We start from the raw sequence: 18,708 nt of genomic DNA, 5'->3' as shown, positions 1-18,708 counted from the left end.
TTTGTTTCCTTTGAACACTCTTATTCTAACTTCCAAAAATCTATCTTAAAGTATATCTCAACTATAATTTATTTCTTTGTCTCAGGAAAATAAATTAATTTTCTTAATCAGTAATTTTATTAATGTATTTTCATGAAATCTTTTAAAAAACATAATAACATAATATATTCTTTTCATGCATATATACTGATAAAACTAAACTAAGTAAAATAAACTAAAATAGTTTTAGTTTACTATTACAAATTATTTAACATAACTACGATAAATAGAAATTACTGACATAATTATACATGCCATTATAAGTCAAAAGAAACATCATAAATGTCTTACTGATACCGATGATATGTATGTCATTCCAAAATGATGCTTCGATAGCTCCTTACTGATCGTACTTATCCTTATTAGAACCTACGCATGAAAATCATCACGTGCTAAGTATAACTTAGTGAGGTAGTAATTACATAAGGTGAGAAAAATATGAAAATATCATAAACATAAATAAAATAATTCAACTTAAAACATTAAACTGACAAACCAACTTATCAAAGTCAATTTCTTCACTAAGACCTGAAATTTCATTTTAAATCATGAACTCATGAAAATTCTGATAAATCATATTTGATAAAATAAACATATCATGCTTTCTGTCAACTGAAAATCATTCACAACTTGCATATTCATTTTCATAGTCCAATGCATATTTATGAGAACATAAGATACGTGAGTAAGGTGTGCACTATGCACAACATGGTGCAAATCGTAACTGATATTGAGATATGATGCACTTCAGTGCCATCATAACTGAATAAACACCAACGGTGCTGGACATTGATACACGAATGTACCAAAGCTGATATGATAACATTGATACACGAATGTACCAAATCTGATCATGGATAAATACTCAACTAATGGCATGCCAAGTGTACCAACAGTTCTCACTATTACACACAATGAGCTGACGTATCATAATAACTTCATCATAAAAATATCATGCTTGGGTAGTTCATACCCTAAATCATTCATAAAACTGATATAAAATATTATAAAAATATTATTTATAAACTTTATAAATTATGCTGTAAATTGAAATGAGGTTGACTTATCGCAAGTCGTAATCGATCAAAATAATTAAATAAATAACTGCACTCACCTTTGCCTCACTACAGAACTTGTATATAATAATCCTAGTTACGAGCTTTGTCACTTCCTTTCGAATCGTTCAGATTGCTAGATTTAACGTAATCTGACAATACCAAATTATAACACAAAAATTGTTCGAACTACATATTAGTATCGTACTAATATAATCTTATTTTAACATTTGAAAATCTATAAAATAAAATCGATAACTAAATCGATATTAACCAAACTCATAACTCCATTATAACTTCAAACTTATCGAAACACTTATGCAATTCCATAAATAATTATTCCCAACATTATTCTTCAACTTTACCAATTATAAAATTAAACCACATATTTTAAATTCTTTCTAGAATTCAACTCAACTTTTCCTTTAATTCATAATGGTTCTTCACCATTATGATAATTGTACATTAATTACTAAAATTCCAGCACTTGAATAAAATACTCAAATCAACTCTTCAATATTCAAAACATTATAAATTTCAACCCAAACTATCCTAAACTTTCGATTTTCAACACTTAACTTTATAAATTTGTAATTCAACCTCAACTCAATATTTAATTCAAAATTCAGCATACTAATAAATTTTTCAGCATTCGATTGTTGAAAACATTAAAATATTTTTGAAACAATCTTTACAAAGTATTTCAAACAAAAATTGAGCCAAAAATCAAGTGTATAAAGGGATGTACCGATGCACTCCTTGATTTATCAATGCACACCCAAATTCGAATGCTTTTTGTGTAACGATGCACACCCATGCATCGATGCACACCCATGCATAGATGCACTCCTGATTTTATTGAAACAGTGAATGCATTTTATGTACAGATGCACAGACCATGCATCGATGCACTCCGGGCTCTTTTAAAACATCGAATGTAATTAGTGTACCGATGCACCCCAATGTACCTATGCACTAGGTCAACTAACGATCGAAATATTTGAATTTTACACATATTATACCGATGCATCCACGCTCCCACCAGATTTTTAAATGATAATTACTCAATAACGGCTCTATTGACTTCACCAATGATCCACAACGTTCTGAAGTGATTCAAGGTGTATTTAAACAAGCTTAGGAGCCATTAATCAACAATAATTAAGAAGAAAAGTGAGAGAATCAAAGAGAAAGCCTTGAACTTATCGTTTGAGCATTTTCAAGCCTATTTTTCATTCAATATTCATTTTGCTTTCAAGAACACGCTTTGTACTCAATTGTATTATTTTTTAGTGTTCTTTCTTTGTTCTAGAATTGTGCAAACATCTTGTCTTGTGAGGTTTTTCTGTAAGTTTGCAAAATTTGTATTCTTCTCTTTGGGAGAGAATGTTCTCAAGAATTTGGGGTATAATTCTTGAGGGAGTTGTAAGGTTACTCTTTGTCCTCAAAAGAAAGAACAAATTAGTGAATTTGTTGGAAAATCCTTAGTGTGGATAGCTAAGGTAGTGGACGTAGACTTTGGTTGAGAAATTCGAACTACTATAAATCGTTGTACAATTATTTTTAATTTTCTGCAAAAGCTTCAACCAAAATTTTAATTACAAATTCACCCCATCTTGGCTATTTCGTCGATCGATTAACTCAATAATTGGTATCAGAGCCTCACTCGTTTGAAGATTTAACCATCTCTTGAGTCGATTCAGGAAGAGTTAAATCGATAAAGATGGTGTCCACTTCCGGTTTATTCTCCATGGAGGAATCCAGACCAATTGACGTACCTCCTTACTTCAATGGAACGAATGATCATCGTTGGAAGAGGTTCATGATGATATTTATCCAAGCACATGATATGGAAAAGCTTGGATGATAATCAAGAAAGGATATTCTTCTCCTACGAAGCAGGTAAAGAAGTGGAGTGATCAAGAATGGAAGAAAGCTCAACAAAACACAAAGGCTATGCACATGCTATGTTGTGCAATTAATCCATAAATCTACAAAGGAGTTTCTTCTTATTCAAACGCCAAAGAGCTGTGGGATAAGCTTGAGGAAATCTATAGAGACGAGAAAGAAGAACAAATTCTGGTGATGTCTCTATTAGCTCTAGAAGAGCCCAAGGTATCTTCAAACTCAAATAAATTAAATTTATGTTCTTTTAATGAGTTACAAGATGCCTATGATGAATTATTTTTGGAGTTTGAGACCATGAACTCCAAATATAGGAAAATGTTTTCTAAATTTATAGCTAAAAATGATATTCTTTTGAAAGCTAAACTAGACTTAGAAAATCAAAATGAAATATTGAAAAAGGAGTTAGAGCTTTCAAAAATGAAATCTGAAAACTTTGAAAAAGAAATTTTCAAATTAAACAAACTTCTTCTAGGAACTAAAATGGATTTTGAAAATAAAAATGAAATATTAAAGAAGGATTTAGAGCTTTCAAAAATGAAATTTGAAAGTATGGAAAAAAAAAATTTTGATTTGAAAGTTAAGCTTGACTGCTTAACAAAAGAAAAAGAGATTATTTTAAATAATTCAGCTAGTTCAATAATGAAAATATGTTCACATTGTCATTATCATGGTCATAAGGAACATACTTGTCCTTTAAAGAAAGGAAAACGATTTAAAATTAGACAAGTATGGATTCCAAAAGGAACAAGGGGCATTGAAACTAATATTCAAAGATCCAAAGCAATTTGGATACCGAAATCAACATAAATGTCTCTTGTAAGTGTGTGGGAGCTATGATGATGAAAGAAGATATATTCAAATGTTCTAGCCACATTTGAAAAAGGAATGAGTAATCTCTAAACTTAATGTTACAACTTTAATTATTTGATTACTCATTTTGTATATGCATGCATGAGTTTTAAATTTTAAATAATTATGTTTTATCTCATGTATGTTGAAAGATGCTTTATGATGAGCATATTAAATTTTCAGTAATTTTTCATAACTTTAGTTCATCATAATAATTTTTGGTCAAAATTATTTTTAAATGTAAATGATATCTCTTTAACATTTTATATCAATTTTTCAAACATTTTGGTTTTTCAAAATTGACCTTTAATTTTTTAATGTTTATGCATAGAATTCAAATTTTTAATGATATCAACTTTTAATGCATAACATCTTTAAAACTTTATGTATATGCTCTTAATTTCAATAATCAAAATTCCATAATGTTTTATATGTGAATGGGTTAAAGCGTAATCTGATTAGATAAATTTGACAAAAGATGCAATGTCTTATTTCAAGTTAAATGATCGCAAAATTGATTGACGTTGCATCTATTTTGATTATGCTTATTGGTCATAGAATAGGAAACATTTACATGGTGCATTTAGATTCTATAAATATGACTAACTTATGCCTAGTTGCTAAAGATGAGCATGATAGTTGGTTATGGCATAAGAGACTAGGACATACTAGCATGAGTGTTTTACAAAAAAAAAAAAACTAATTCAAGGAGATTTAGTAAGAGGGTTGCCAAAACTAAAATTTGATAAAGATAAAATCTGTGATGCTTGTGCTAAAGGAAAACATCAAAAATAATTCTTTAAATCCATTAATGATGTATCAACTAGTAGAGTATTACAATTGATCCATATATATCTTTTTGGGCCAAATAGGACTACTAGCTTGGGTGGAAAACAATATTGTTTTGTATTAGTATATGACTATTCTAGATATACTTGGGTTCTATTCTTAAGTACTAAAGATGAAACATTAGAAAAATTCATCACGTTTTCAGAAGTAATCCAAAACGAAAAAGGTTACTCCATAACTAGTGTTAGGAGTGATCATGGTACTGAATTTGAAAATCTTGGATTTACTGATTTTTGTAATTCTAATGGTATTAGCCATAATTTTTCAGCACGTAGAACCCCTCAACAAAATGGAGTTGTTGAGAGGAAAAATTGAACTTTAGAAGAAATGGTTAGAAACATGCTTTGTGAAAACAAGTTGCCAAAATATTTTTGGGCGAAAGCCACAAATACCGCTTGTTATGTTATAAACCAAGTAATGATTAGGCCAATTTTAAAGAAAACTCCATATGAACTTTTCAAAAATAAAAAGCCTAACATTAGTTATTTTCATCCTTTTGGATGTAAATATTTTGTTTTAAACAACAGTAAAGAAAATCTTGGCAAATTTGATGCTAAAAGTGATGAAAGAATTTTTCTGGGTTATTCCTTAAATTTTAAAGCTTATCGGGTATTTAATAAAAGAACTTTAGTTGTAGAAGAGTCTATAAATGTTTTTTTCAATGATAATCCCCTTCCGAGGAAGGATTCTTGTGTAAATGATGATGTAGGTATTATGAACACACATGATGTTAGACATGACATTGGAGAATCATCATCAAAGGAAGAAGTGAAAGATGAGGAAACTCATGATGTTCTCGAGAATCCAACCATTGAAGAAAGGGAAGTATCTTATCCAAGAGAATACAATTATGTCAAGGATGGTGAAATTATAGGTGATCCATCCAAAGGGGTAACAACTCGATCTTCTCTTAGAAATATATGTAATTATGTTGCATTTATCTCATGCATAGAGCCTAAGAATATTCAAGAAGAATTAGATGATGACAATTGGATAATGGTTATGCAAGAAGAGTTAAATCAATTTGAGAGAAGTAAAGTATAGACATTAGTTAAAAGGCCTAGTAATAAATCTACTATAGGTACTAGATGGGTATTTAGGAATAAGCTTAATGAAAGTGGTAATATAGTGAGCAACAAGGCTAGACTTGTTGCTCAAGGCTATACTCAAGAAGAAGGAACAAATTTTGATGAGACATACGTTCCCGTAGCTAGGATGGAAGCAGTTAGAATGTTATTAGCATTTGCATGTTTCAATGAATTTAAATTATATCAAATGGATTTTAAAAGAGCATTTTTAAATGGTTTTATAAAAGAAGAAGTGTATGTGTAACAACCTCCTGGTTTTAAAGATTCAAAATTTCCAAATCATGTTTTTAAATTGACAAAAGCACTTTATGGTTTAAATTAAGCTCCTAGAGCTTGGTATGAAAGATTGTCAAATTTTTTAATTGTAAAAGGTTTTTCAAAAGGGAAGGTTGACACTACATTATTTTTAAAGAGAAAAGGTAAAAATTTATTAGTAGTTCAAATTTATGTTGATGATATAATATTTGGTTCTACTAATGATGCTCTTTTCCAAGATTTTTCTAAGCTAACGCAGAGTGAATTAGAGATGAGCATGATGGGGGAGCTCTCATATTTCTTGGGACTCCAAATCAAGCAAAGAAATGATGACATCTTTATTAATCAAGCAAAGTATGTCAAGGATATGCTCAAAAAGTTTGGATTGGAAAATGGGAAACCTCATACCACTCAAATGAGCTCATCTACAAAGCTTGACAAAGATGAATGAGGTAAATGTGTAGATGTTAAACTTTATAGGTCTATGATTGGCTGTTTGCTTTATCTAACAGCAAGTAGATCGGACATAATGTTTAGTGTTTGCTTATGTGCTAGATTTCAATCATGTCCTAAAGAATCACATCTAAAAGCCATTAAGAGAATCTTTAGATACCTTGAGGACAATCCTAGTTTAGGACTTTGATATCCTAGAGACTTTAGCTTTAGCTTGCATGCCTTCTCTGATGCGGATTATGGAGGATGCAAAATAGATAGGAAAAGCACCTCCGATACTTTCCAAATCCTAAGAAATATGTTGATTTCATGGTTTTCAAAGAAACAAAATTATGTTACATTATCTATCACTGAAGCGGAATACATTTCAGTCGGTAGTTGTTGTGCACAAGTTTTATGGATGAAACAACTTTTAGATTATGGAATTAAAGTTAGTACCATACCTATCAAGTGTGACAATACTAGTGCTATTTGTCTCACTAAAAATCTCATCCGACACTCTAGAACTAAGCACATTGAAATTAGACATCATTTTATTAGAGATCATGTCACTAAAGGAGATGTAGTTCTAGAATATGTTGATACTTTGCATCAATTAGCGGATATTTTTACAAAACCTTTAGATAAAGAAATATTTTGGACACTTAGGAGAGAATTAGGTTTAACCAACCTACCTTGACTTAGTGTTAAAAATAATTTTAGCACTTTTAAAATAGAATTGAAAAAATGCTTATAAAAATAATATTTTTGATTGCATTCTTTGCTAATAGTTAGGGAGAGTTTATGATTCTTTAGTGAAAATTAATTATATGTTCAAATAAAATTTAAGGATAGATTTGATTGATTGAACATTGTTAATTTTTGATCTATGAGTTGCCAATACCACTAGAGCTTATTAATTTAGCATTCTAATTGTTTAAAAATATTTTTGACATTTTTGTGCTAAGTGCATCGATACACTATGAAAGTTTACCGATGCATTCCTTGAATATGCATCGAAACATTATGACGGTGCACCGATACATTCCTTGAATGTGCATCGATACACTATGCAGTGTATCGATGCACTCGTCGGGTTTTAGGTTTATAATCCCTAAAATTTCATTTTTTTTATCAAAACCCAAACACTCTCGTCGTTCTCTGCAAATCACTCCTAATCTCTCTCTTTGCTTCAAAACAACGAAATCAAGTCGGAATCCATACATTTCTCAATGCTTGATCCTGTTACATTCAATAAATTCATGCAAACAACATCCATTCTAACTCAATCCGAATTTTCAAGGTAATATTTCAAAAACCTCTATTTTATTGATTTTTGAACTTAGGACTAGTTTTGATTAGTTCTAGGTTGAACTAAATATCGGGCATTGATTATATGATGTTTCTAAACTGGATTCTACAACAAATTTTATCAAAAATACATAATTTTTCAAATTCTTTCAAAAATTTCGAAATAAAAAAATTGTTTTGATTTAATTGTTGTTTTTGATTTAATTATGTTGTTTTCGTGAAAACTATATGTATCATAATTTTTAAAACATTGTTTTCAAAATTATAGTTTTCAAGATTTTTTCCATTAGGATTCAGTTTAGAGAATCTTGAATATTGAGTACTCTTATTGAGTTTTGGGATTGATTGTATTGCATACATGTGTTTCAAATTTGCAGGTAACCTTACCCATTCCGACCTTTAATAATGTCTAAATGTGCTAGGTCTTCCTCTAGTCGGTCTTCAAACCAACCTCAAAACTGACCTCCTATTCCTCCACCCAATCCAAATCCAAACGACCCGAATATGACTATTCTAAACTTATGCTTCAATGAGCCTGGTCATAGACAAGATCTCTACCATAGGTATCATAATTTGTTTGAGTCATACAAAATCCGGGAAGAACGTATCCCCTCAATTCAAACCATGGGTGATATGAAATTTGAATATCTTCCTACCCTTCGATCGTGGAAATTTGATAAACTCTTTCACCTCAAACCTATTGTTTATCAACAACTAGTCTGCATTTTCTATTTCAATGCGGTTTGTGTCCAAAACAAAGCTCGTGCCGAAACCATAGGAATTCGATCCTATATTCTAGGTCAATTCGTTTACATTGACTCTGACACAATCGCTACCCATTTTGGACTAGATAATATAGGTTTAGATAATGAAAAAGAGACTGTGGTAACACCTTATAAAGGTAAGGCTAATGTAAGTACCTTAAGAACTCATCACGAGCGATTCCTTCACTTGATCATCTCTTGGTGGTTTAAACCATCCGGAGGTAGGTACTCCTCCCTTAGAGTCTTAGATTTATGGTGGATACATTGTATCCAACATAAAAATAAAATAAATTTGCAATAGATCATTTTTGGTGAATTAGTAGATACCGTAAACATTGTCCCATCCAAAAATGTCGAAACTTTAGTTTACGGTTGTCTCCTTATTAATATGTTTCTCGACCCATTGAGAAAACACCGGGAGCTAGTTCTTCACGAGCTCCTCTGGCACCGACAACGGATGATGATCCAGAGCTTTAAGATCTTATGCGCGATATTGACGAACACGTACCCGAGGATGAGCCGGCACAGTAATAGGATCAAATGACTCCATACTTTCAATCATTTTTGGAGTCATTTGATATGAGGTTTGCATCCATAGAGTCCCATTTAACCGCTATGGGGGCTCAAAAATTGGAAATTCAACGGGAGATGCGCGCAAACAATGAAGCTATGGATGATTAAACCTTACCTTGCTATGGATGATTAAATGCGTTTACACTCGAGATGAGAGCACATTATCTTTCTCCTCCCGATCCTCCTATGGATGATTAAACCTTACCTTGCTTAGTTTTCTTGGATTGAACTTAGGATTTATATTTTCGATTGTTAAAACATTTTGATGTTTTTGAATTTGATATGGATGTTTGGATGTTTGAACTTAAATGCTTATATTTATATATTTGGTTTGGTTGATTTTTTTAATTTGAATTTAATGTTTTATTAGTTTTTGCATCATATACATTTTGAATAAATATGACCTATTACCATTACACATTGTTTATGAATTTTGATTTTTGGAACTAATGGCTAACCTTTCTCTTGATTGTGATCTTAGCAGCTTAAGCTTTAAATTTAAAATCAATTGGCTATATTATTAAAAAATCTTGTTTAAAAACGTTTATAGAGTCTTTTTGATTTAACAAAAAGGGGGAGAATATAGTAAGGGGGGATAATTTTCAAAACTGATTTCAAAAATGATTTTCAAAGAAAATCTTAAAATTTCTTAAATGTTTTGTTATATCAAAAAAGGGGGAGATTGTTGAAAACATTTTGATGTTTCGATATAAAAAATTAAGTGTTATTGAATTTTAAGATTCTATAATCATTTTAAAAGTATATTTAAAAGTATATTCGATTAAATTATTCGAATATCAAAATATTACTCCAAGTTTTTCAAAGATCAAATTCAATCCTTACTAAAGTGTAAAAATGTGCTTTAAACTTAAAATATTTTTGAAACAATCTTTACAAAGTATTTCAAACTAAAATCGAGCCAAAAATCAAGTTTATAAAGGGATGTACCGATGCACTCCTTGATGTATCGATGCATACCCTAATTCGAATGCATTTTGTGTACCGAGCACACCCATGCATCGATGCACTCCTGATTTTATTGAAACATCGAATGCATTTTATGTACCGATGTACAGACCATGTATCAATACACTCCTGACTCTTTTAAAACATCGAATGTAATTAGTGTACCAATGCACCCCAAGTGTACCGATGCACTAGGTCAACCAACGGTCGAAATATTTAAATTTTACACATAGTGTACCGATGCACCCAAGCTCCCACCAGATTTTTAAATGATAATTACTCAATAAAGACTCTATTGACTTCACCAATGATCCACAACGTTCAGAAGTGATTCAAGGTATATTTAAACAAGCTTAGGAGCCATTGATCAACAATAATTAAGAAGAAAAGTGAGAGAATCAAGGAGAAAGCCTTGAACTTATCGTTTGAGCATTTTCAAGCCTATTTTTCATTCAATATTCATTTTAATTTCAAGAACACCCTTTGTACTCAATTGTATTATTTTTTAGTGTTCTTTCTTTGTTCTAGAAATGTGCAAACATCTTGCCTTGTGAGGTTTTTCTGTAAGTTTGCAAAATTTGTATTCTTCTCTTTGGGAGAGAGTGTTCTCAAGAATTTGGGGTATAATTCTTGAGGGAGTTGTAAGGTTATTCTTTGTCCTCAAAAGAAAGAACAAATTAGTGAATTTTTTGGAAAATTATTAGTGTGGATAGCTAAGGTGGTAGATGTAGACTTTGGTTGAGAAAGTCAAACCACTCTAAATTGATGTGCAATTATTTTCAATTTTCTGAAAAAGCTTCCACCAAAATTTTAATTGCCAATTCACCCCCTCTTGGTTATTTAATCGATCGATTAAATCAACAAATAATTTCCTCAAATAATACTTCTTCATTTAAGAACTTGCAAACAAGTCCCTAAAGTTTTGGAACATTTTGAATTCCACCATCTAACCATTAAAATGAATTCTTTTAGAATTCTTCTCAACATTTCCAATTTATTCAAAATGGTCTCTTACCATTTAACTTCAATTCAAATCATCCAAAAATATACTCAAGATTTAAACATTACTCTTCGTCTTCTAATCCATTTCAACTTAAATTCTAAAATTTCCATATTCAGACAACTTGCACTACCTTTAAAGAATCAATATTTTGTATTGATATACACACTGGAATTTAATTTCGTGTCTTCCGTTAAAAACTAGAATCGCATATAAATCTATCCATATAAATAAATCCTTCTAATTATTTTTGTATAATTTATGTCGAATTTTCAAAGTTGACCGACAGAATCTGTTTTGTGCAGAATCTGCTGCCCGATTTTCTGACGTTTCCTCAGTTAAAAATTCATATCTTTTTGTATACACCTTGAAATTGATCCCCGTTTGTTTTAAACAAAACTAGATTGATATAATAACACAAATATATAAAAATAACCTCCAAATCATTTTTATATAATTTCTGGTGAATTTTCAAACTCATTGCCAGATTTAAAATCTAAACTGTTTTCATTAACTTCATCCTTAGGTTCTTCATCAATTCTTACAACAATTTCTTTAAAATCACTTAACTTTTCATAACCCCTAAAACACAAGAAATCTTCATTCCCTTCATAAACTCAAGATGAACTTGAACATAAACCCTAGTGATATTCATGTCAAAACGTAGCGAATTGAACGTAGAACATTTTTCCTAACTACACCGAAGTCTAATTCTCAAGAAAATAGCTTCAAAAATGAAAATAAATTTTTTTTACCTTGAAGAATCTAAGTTTCGGTGGAGAGCATGCTACTGAGATAAAATGTTCAGCTTTCTTGAGTGTTCTAATTATAATTATCTTAACACTTGGCATAAACATAATAAAATGAAATTTTTTATTCAATTTGATAGGAAATTCCATTTTTTCCATTAATGAAACTTAAAAATTACCAATTACCATTGTCATCTTTTCCAGTTAAATATTCCTTGGTCAAATATGAATCAACTTGACTTTGACTTTCGAAATTGACCATGCAATTTTCAAAATTTGCATTTAGTCACTAAAATTCCACTGTTTCAATCAAATCTGAAAAATTGCACAATTCTGAGGCAAATCTCTCTGATCTAAAATATTAAAATAATATTTACAACCATTTACTAACACCCTTAATTTTTTTGTAAAGTTCTGATTCGATCCGAATATTCGATTTCAATACCGAACTTTACTACTTTACAGCTTTTAACACAAATCTCGTACCAAAAATCTGATTCCCTCTAAAATCTCTATTTTAATTCAAACTTTTCATTTACAGGCTAAAATATATAACTTTTAAATATTACAATACCACTCCTTAAACTTTTGAAAGTTTATACTTTAGCTACTAAACTTTCAAAACTTATATTTTAGTCACTAGTTAAAATTTGGGGTATTACAATCCCTCCCCCCTTAAAAAATTTGTCCTCAAATTTTCTTTGCGTATCTACATACCTGAATTAAATAGATGAGGAAACTTTTTCTTCATGTATTCTTCTCGTTCCCTAGTTGCTTCCTCAACTTTATGGTTCCGCCAAAGAACTTTTACTAATGGAATCGTATTATTTCTCAGTTCTTTGACTCCATGTGCTAAAATCTTTACTGGTTCCTCTTCATATGATAAATCCGGTTGAATCTCAATTTCCTCCGGTGTAATCACATGTGAAGGATCTGATTGATACCTTCAAAGCATCGATACATGAAATACATTATAGATCTTATCCATCTCTGGAGGTAACGCCAGCTGATAAGCTACTGGTCCAACTCTCTTTATAATTTCATATGGTCAGATAAATATTGGACTCAATTTTCCTTTACGCCCGAATCTCAGAATCTTTTTCCAAGGTGACACTTTAAGAAATACTTTATCACCTTCTTGATATTCAATCTCTTTTCTTTTTAAATCAGCATAAGATTTCATTCTATCAACAACTATCTTGAGATTATCTTGAATTACTTTTACTTTATCTTCCACCTCCTTAATCAGATATGGACCAATTACATCTCCATATTTTAATTCATACCAATTCAGTGGCGTTCGACATTTCCTTCTATACAATGCTTCAAAAGGAGCCATTTTGATACTTGATAGATAACTGTTGTTATAAGCGAATTATGCTAAAGGTAAGTACCTTTCCCATGATCCTTTGAAATCAATAACAAACGCCCTTAGCATGTCTTCAAGTATCTGAATAGTTCACTCAGACTGACCATCTGTCTGAGGATGATAAGTTGTGCTGAAACTTAATCAAGTTCCCAATGCCTCATTAAAAGACTTCCAAAATCTTGAAGTGAATCTTGGATCTCTGTCTGAAACTATAGAAATGGGTACTCCATGAAGTTGTACTATTTCTCTGATATATAACTCAGCATACTTGTTCATAGAATAATCTTCTCGAACTGGAATAAAGTGTGATGTCTTTGTTAATCTATCCACTATCACCCAGATCAAATCTTTCTTATTGGGTGTCAAAGGTAAACATGTTACAAAATCCATGGTAACTCGTTCCCATTTCCACTAAAGAATGGAGATAAGTTGAAACAACCCTGAAGGCACTTGGTGTTCTTCTTTTACCTGCTGACAAGTTAGACATTTAGAAACAAACTCAGTGATATCTCTTTTCATACCTGTCCACCAATATCGACTCTTTAAATCTTGATACATTTTATTTCCTCTTAGATGCATAGTCAAAGGACTATAATGAGCTTCGATAAGAAGATCTTTCTTCAGTTCTTCATCATCTGGTATGCAAATTTGATTCCGATAATACAAATATCCATCAGACTTAATTTTAAAATCTGTCATTTCTTCTTTCTTTGCTTGCTCCATTCTATCTAGAAACTTTTTATCTTTATTCTAAAGATCATTGATTCGATCTAATAGGGTGGGACTCATTCTTAATACTGCAATTAATGCACCATCTTCTTTTATTGATAGTCGTGCATCTAACACTTTCATAGCATCAAAGGTGTTTTGGCTAAGTGAGTCAGCTACCACATTAGCATTCCCAGGATGATAATCAATAATCACGTCATAGTCTTTGACAAGCTCAATCCATCTCATTTTTCTTAGATTTAATTCTTTGAGTGAGCAGATATTTCAAACTCTTATGATATGTATCAATGTAGCATCGCTCACCATATAAACAGTGACGCCATATCTTCAGAGCAAACACTACAGTTGCTAGCTCCAAATCATGTGTCGGAAAATTCCGTTCATGCACCTTTAACTGCCTTGAAACATAGGCTACCACTTTATCTTCTTATATTAAAACACATCCCAAACCATTATGGGACGCATCACTATAGATTACATAATCATTTCCTGACTCTTTTTGTACTAATACCGGTGCCTTTGTCAAAATCTTTTTAAGCGTCTAAAACTTTCTTGACACTTTTTAGTCCAGAAGAATGGTACATATTTCCGCAGTAGCTTGGTAAGTGGAGATGCAATTATTGAAAAATTCTTCACAAATCTTCGATAATATCCAGCTAATCCCAAGAAATTTTAGACTTCAGAGATATTTTTCGGAGGTTTCCAATCCACTATCGCTTGCACTTTCTTGGGATCAAGTCTAATTCCTTCTGCTGAAATCACGTATCCTAGAAAGGCGAACTATGACAGCCAAAATTCACATTTTAACAATTTAGCATATAATTTTTTATCTCGCAACATATGTAGAACGATACGGAGATGTGCGTCATGCTCCTCCTTAGTCTTAGAATACACCAAAATATCATCAATGAACACAACCACAAATTGATCCAAATACGACTGAAATACTCGATTCATCAAATCCATAAATGTTGTTGGAGCATTGGTTAATCCAAATGGCATCACAACAAACTCATAATGACCACATCGGGTTCTGAAAGCTGTCTTGGGAATATCTTCATCCTTTATCTTTAGTTGATAATACCCTGACCGAAGATCAATCTTCGAAAATACTGAAGCACCCTTAGGCTGATCAAACAGATCATCTATCCTTTGAAGAGGGTATTTATTCTTCACTGTCACCTTATTCAGTTATGATAATCTATACATAATCACATCGAGCCATCTTTATTTTTAACAAAAAGTACCGGTGCTCGCCACGGAGATACATTAGGTCTAATAAAACCTCGATCTAGTAGTTCTTGTAATTGCGCCTTTAATTCTCTTGAGTTCCATTCGAGCCATCCTGTATAGAGCCATTGAAATAGGAGATTTATCCAGGAAAACTTCAATTTTAAACTCCATTTCCCGATTAGGAGGTAATCTAGGTAATTCATCAGGAAATACATATGGAAATTCTCGAACTGTCGAAATATCCTCCAATCAAATTTCAGATGTCCGAGTGTCAATTGCATTTGCTAAGAAAGTTGTGCAACCTTTTTCTATCATTTTCGTGGTCGTCACTGCTGATATCACATTAGGCAAAGATCTCGCTTTTTCTCCAATTACTATTATCTCGTTACCCTCAACATCTTTTATAAATAATCGCTTCATGCGATAATCCACCCAACCATAATGTCGAGATAACCAATCTATGCCCAATATAATCTCAAATTCATCAAACGGTAACTCCAAAAGATTCACCGGGAATACCCTTGAATCTTTATCAGACAATTTCTACTAATCCGTGTAACTCTAGCACTATGACCCAATGGACTTATAGCTATCATATCACTATTGATAGATTCTAACAGAATAATCTTATTTTTAACTAATTCCGAACTAACATAGGAATACGTAGAACCTGGATCAATCAAAATAAATATAGGCTCATCATAAAGATAGAAAGTACCTGCTATGATCTCTGGGTCATCACATTAGTCTTTATGTTATAAATTCTCACTGGAGCACGAACATCGGACTGGGAGGCTGTGTCTGAATATCACCTCCCTCTACCTCTTCCTCGACCACCTCTCTGAGGTATTGCCACTGATCTCTCTATCTGAACAGATCTCTCTCCTGTCATCGGGCAGTCACTGATATAATGACCAGGGTCTCCACAACGAAAATAAACTCCTGATCCTGCTCTATATTCACCATAATGATACTTCCCACATATCAGACATAATGGGTGTTGTCCCTGACACTGAGCTGATCTTCCAGCTCCTGTAGCCATTTTTTATACTTGACGCCCTTTTTCCTTAGCCTCGAATCCTCTACGACTAGATGCACCAACTTCTGATTTACTCTGATACTGATATCCTGAACCTCGACCTCTTTTAGATTGAGATGAGGATGATGCTCCTGATCTTTTAGACTGTCATCTATGCTCTATCAAAAAAATTCTCATTTTGTGCAATTTCTAAATCTTTTGCTTTGTTCACCACTTCTTGAAAAGTGGTTAAGTTCGCAGCCAACAGAAGTTCCCTAAGTCTGGGACAAAGACCTCGAATAAATTTCTGACATATATCTCTCTCGGTGAGAACCATCTCCGAGGCATAACGAGCAAGTTTATTAAACCCACATTCATACTCGTACACAAATTTACCACCCTGAATCAGATTAAAGAAATCTTGCTTCATATGGGTAATAAACTACTCACTGATATATTTCTTCTGAAAGACCTCTAAGAAAAATTACCACGTGATCTGATCTGGAGGAACACGTGTTGTCACATTCATCCACCATATACGAGCCTAGCCTCGTAGCAGTGAAACTACTCCATCCAATCTTTCATCCTCAGAACAATGAAGACTGTCCAACATTATTTTCACATTATTTAGCCACATATCTGCCACTATTGGGCCTTCATTTGCTTCACCTTTATATTTTGCAGCTCCTAAACTTTTTAATTCATTCGGAACTGATATTCTTGGAACTGGAGGGGGAGGTGGAGGCGTAGGAATGTGAGGTGCCGCAGCTAGCTAATATCTTGCCAATATGGCCTCAAGAGTTGCAAGAAAATCCCCTGATCTAAAGATTGCATCCCCTGCTGTGCCTGTGCTCCCTGCTGCTGAGGTTCATGCGCAACCTCATTACTACTTCCACTATCGGTTCCCTCAGGAACCTTCTCCTGTTCGGTAGCTCTTCTAGATCCCTCTGAATTCGACATCTAACCACAAACATATAATATTATGTTAGTAAGGTGCAACATCCAAAATAAATCATCAGACCATACCAGATCAATAATTTCGACATCCTAGTGGCATGTACATATTTCTGATATAATATAGGCTTGGTTTAGGCTAAGAATCGGCTAAACATGTAGCTCTGATACCAATAAATGTAACACCTTTAACCCGTATATGTCTCGATATACGAATCAAATATGTCATAACAACTTAAAAACATTTACTGAACTGAAATTCCCTAAAAATTTATTTCCTTTGAAAACACTCTTATTCTAACTTCTAAAAATACATCTTGAAGTATATCTCAACTATAATTTATTTCTTTGTCTCAGAAAAATAAATTAATTTTCTAAATCAGTAATTTTATTAAACCATGTATGTTCATGAAATCTTTTAAAAAACATAATAACATAATATATTCTTTTCATGCATATATATTGATAAAACTAAACTAAGTAAAATAAACTAAAATAGTTTTAGTTTACTATTACAAATTATTTAACATAACTACGATAAATAGAAATTATTGACATAATTATACATGTCACTATAAGCCAAAAGAAATATCAAAGATGTCTTAATGATACTGATGATATGTATGTCTTTCCAAAATGATGCTCCGATAGCTCCTTACTGATCATACTTATCCTTATTAGAACCTATGCATGAAAATCATCAAGCGCTAAGTATAACTTAGTGAGGCAGTAATTACCTAAGGTGAGAAAAATCTAAAAATATCATAAACATAAATAAAATAATTCAACTTAAAACATTAAACTAGCAAACCAACTTATCAAAGTCGATTTCTTCACTGAGGCCTGAAATTTCGTTTTAAATTATGAACTCATGAAAATTCTAATAAATCATATCTGATAAAATAAGCATATCATGCTTTTTGTCAACTAGAATCATTCACAACTTGCATATTCATTTTCATAGCCCACTTCATATTTATGAGAACATAAGATATGTGAGTAAGGTGCACACTATGCACAACATGGTATGATAACATTGATACACGAATGTACCAAAGTTGATATGATAACATTGATACACGAATGTACCAAAGTTGATATGATAACATTGATACACGAATGTACCAAAGCTGATAATGGATAAATACTCAACTAATGGCATGCCAAGTGTACCAACCGTTCTCACTATTACACACAATAGGATGACGTATCATAATAATTTCATCATAAAAATATCATGCTTGGGTAGTTCATACCCTAAATCATTCATAAAGCTGATATAGAATATTATAAAAAATATTATTTATAAACTTTAAAAATCATGCTGTAAACTGAAATGAGGTTGACTTATCGCAAGCCATCCTTGATCAAAATAATTAAATAAATAACCGCACTCACCTTTGCCTTACTATAGATCTTGTATATAATAATCCTAGTCACGAGCTTTGTCCTTCCTTTCGAATTGTTCAGATTGCTAGATTTAACGTAATCTGACAATACCAAAATTTAACACAAAAATTGTTTGAACTACATATTAGTATCGTATTAATATAAGCTCATTTTAACA

General features: G+C 31.9%; 1 long non-coding RNA gene across 1 annotated transcript; it reads right to left on the bottom strand.

Annotated features, from left to right (window-relative positions):
- Window positions 1-378: 378 nt before the first annotated feature.
- LOC120206632 lies at window positions 379-15,911 on the bottom strand. Its single transcript, XR_005524132.1, has 3 exons — window positions 15,888-15,911; window positions 1,154-1,246; window positions 379-408 (listed from the first exon to the last, which is right to left on the bottom strand). It is a non-coding gene; the product is annotated as an uncharacterized LOC120206632 (long non-coding RNA).
- Between the last annotated feature and the right edge of the window lie 2,797 nt (window positions 15,912-18,708).

Source organism: Hibiscus syriacus, unplaced genomic scaffold, assembly GCF_006381635.1.
Source record: "Hibiscus syriacus cultivar Baekdansim isolate YM2019G1 unplaced genomic scaffold, ASM638163v2 tig00000477_pilon, whole genome shotgun sequence".
Lineage (NCBI taxonomy): Eukaryota > Viridiplantae > Streptophyta > Magnoliopsida > Malvales > Malvaceae > Hibiscus > Hibiscus syriacus.
The sequence above is the reverse complement of the archived record's forward strand: the minus strand, read 5'-3'. Positions and strand labels throughout refer to the sequence as shown.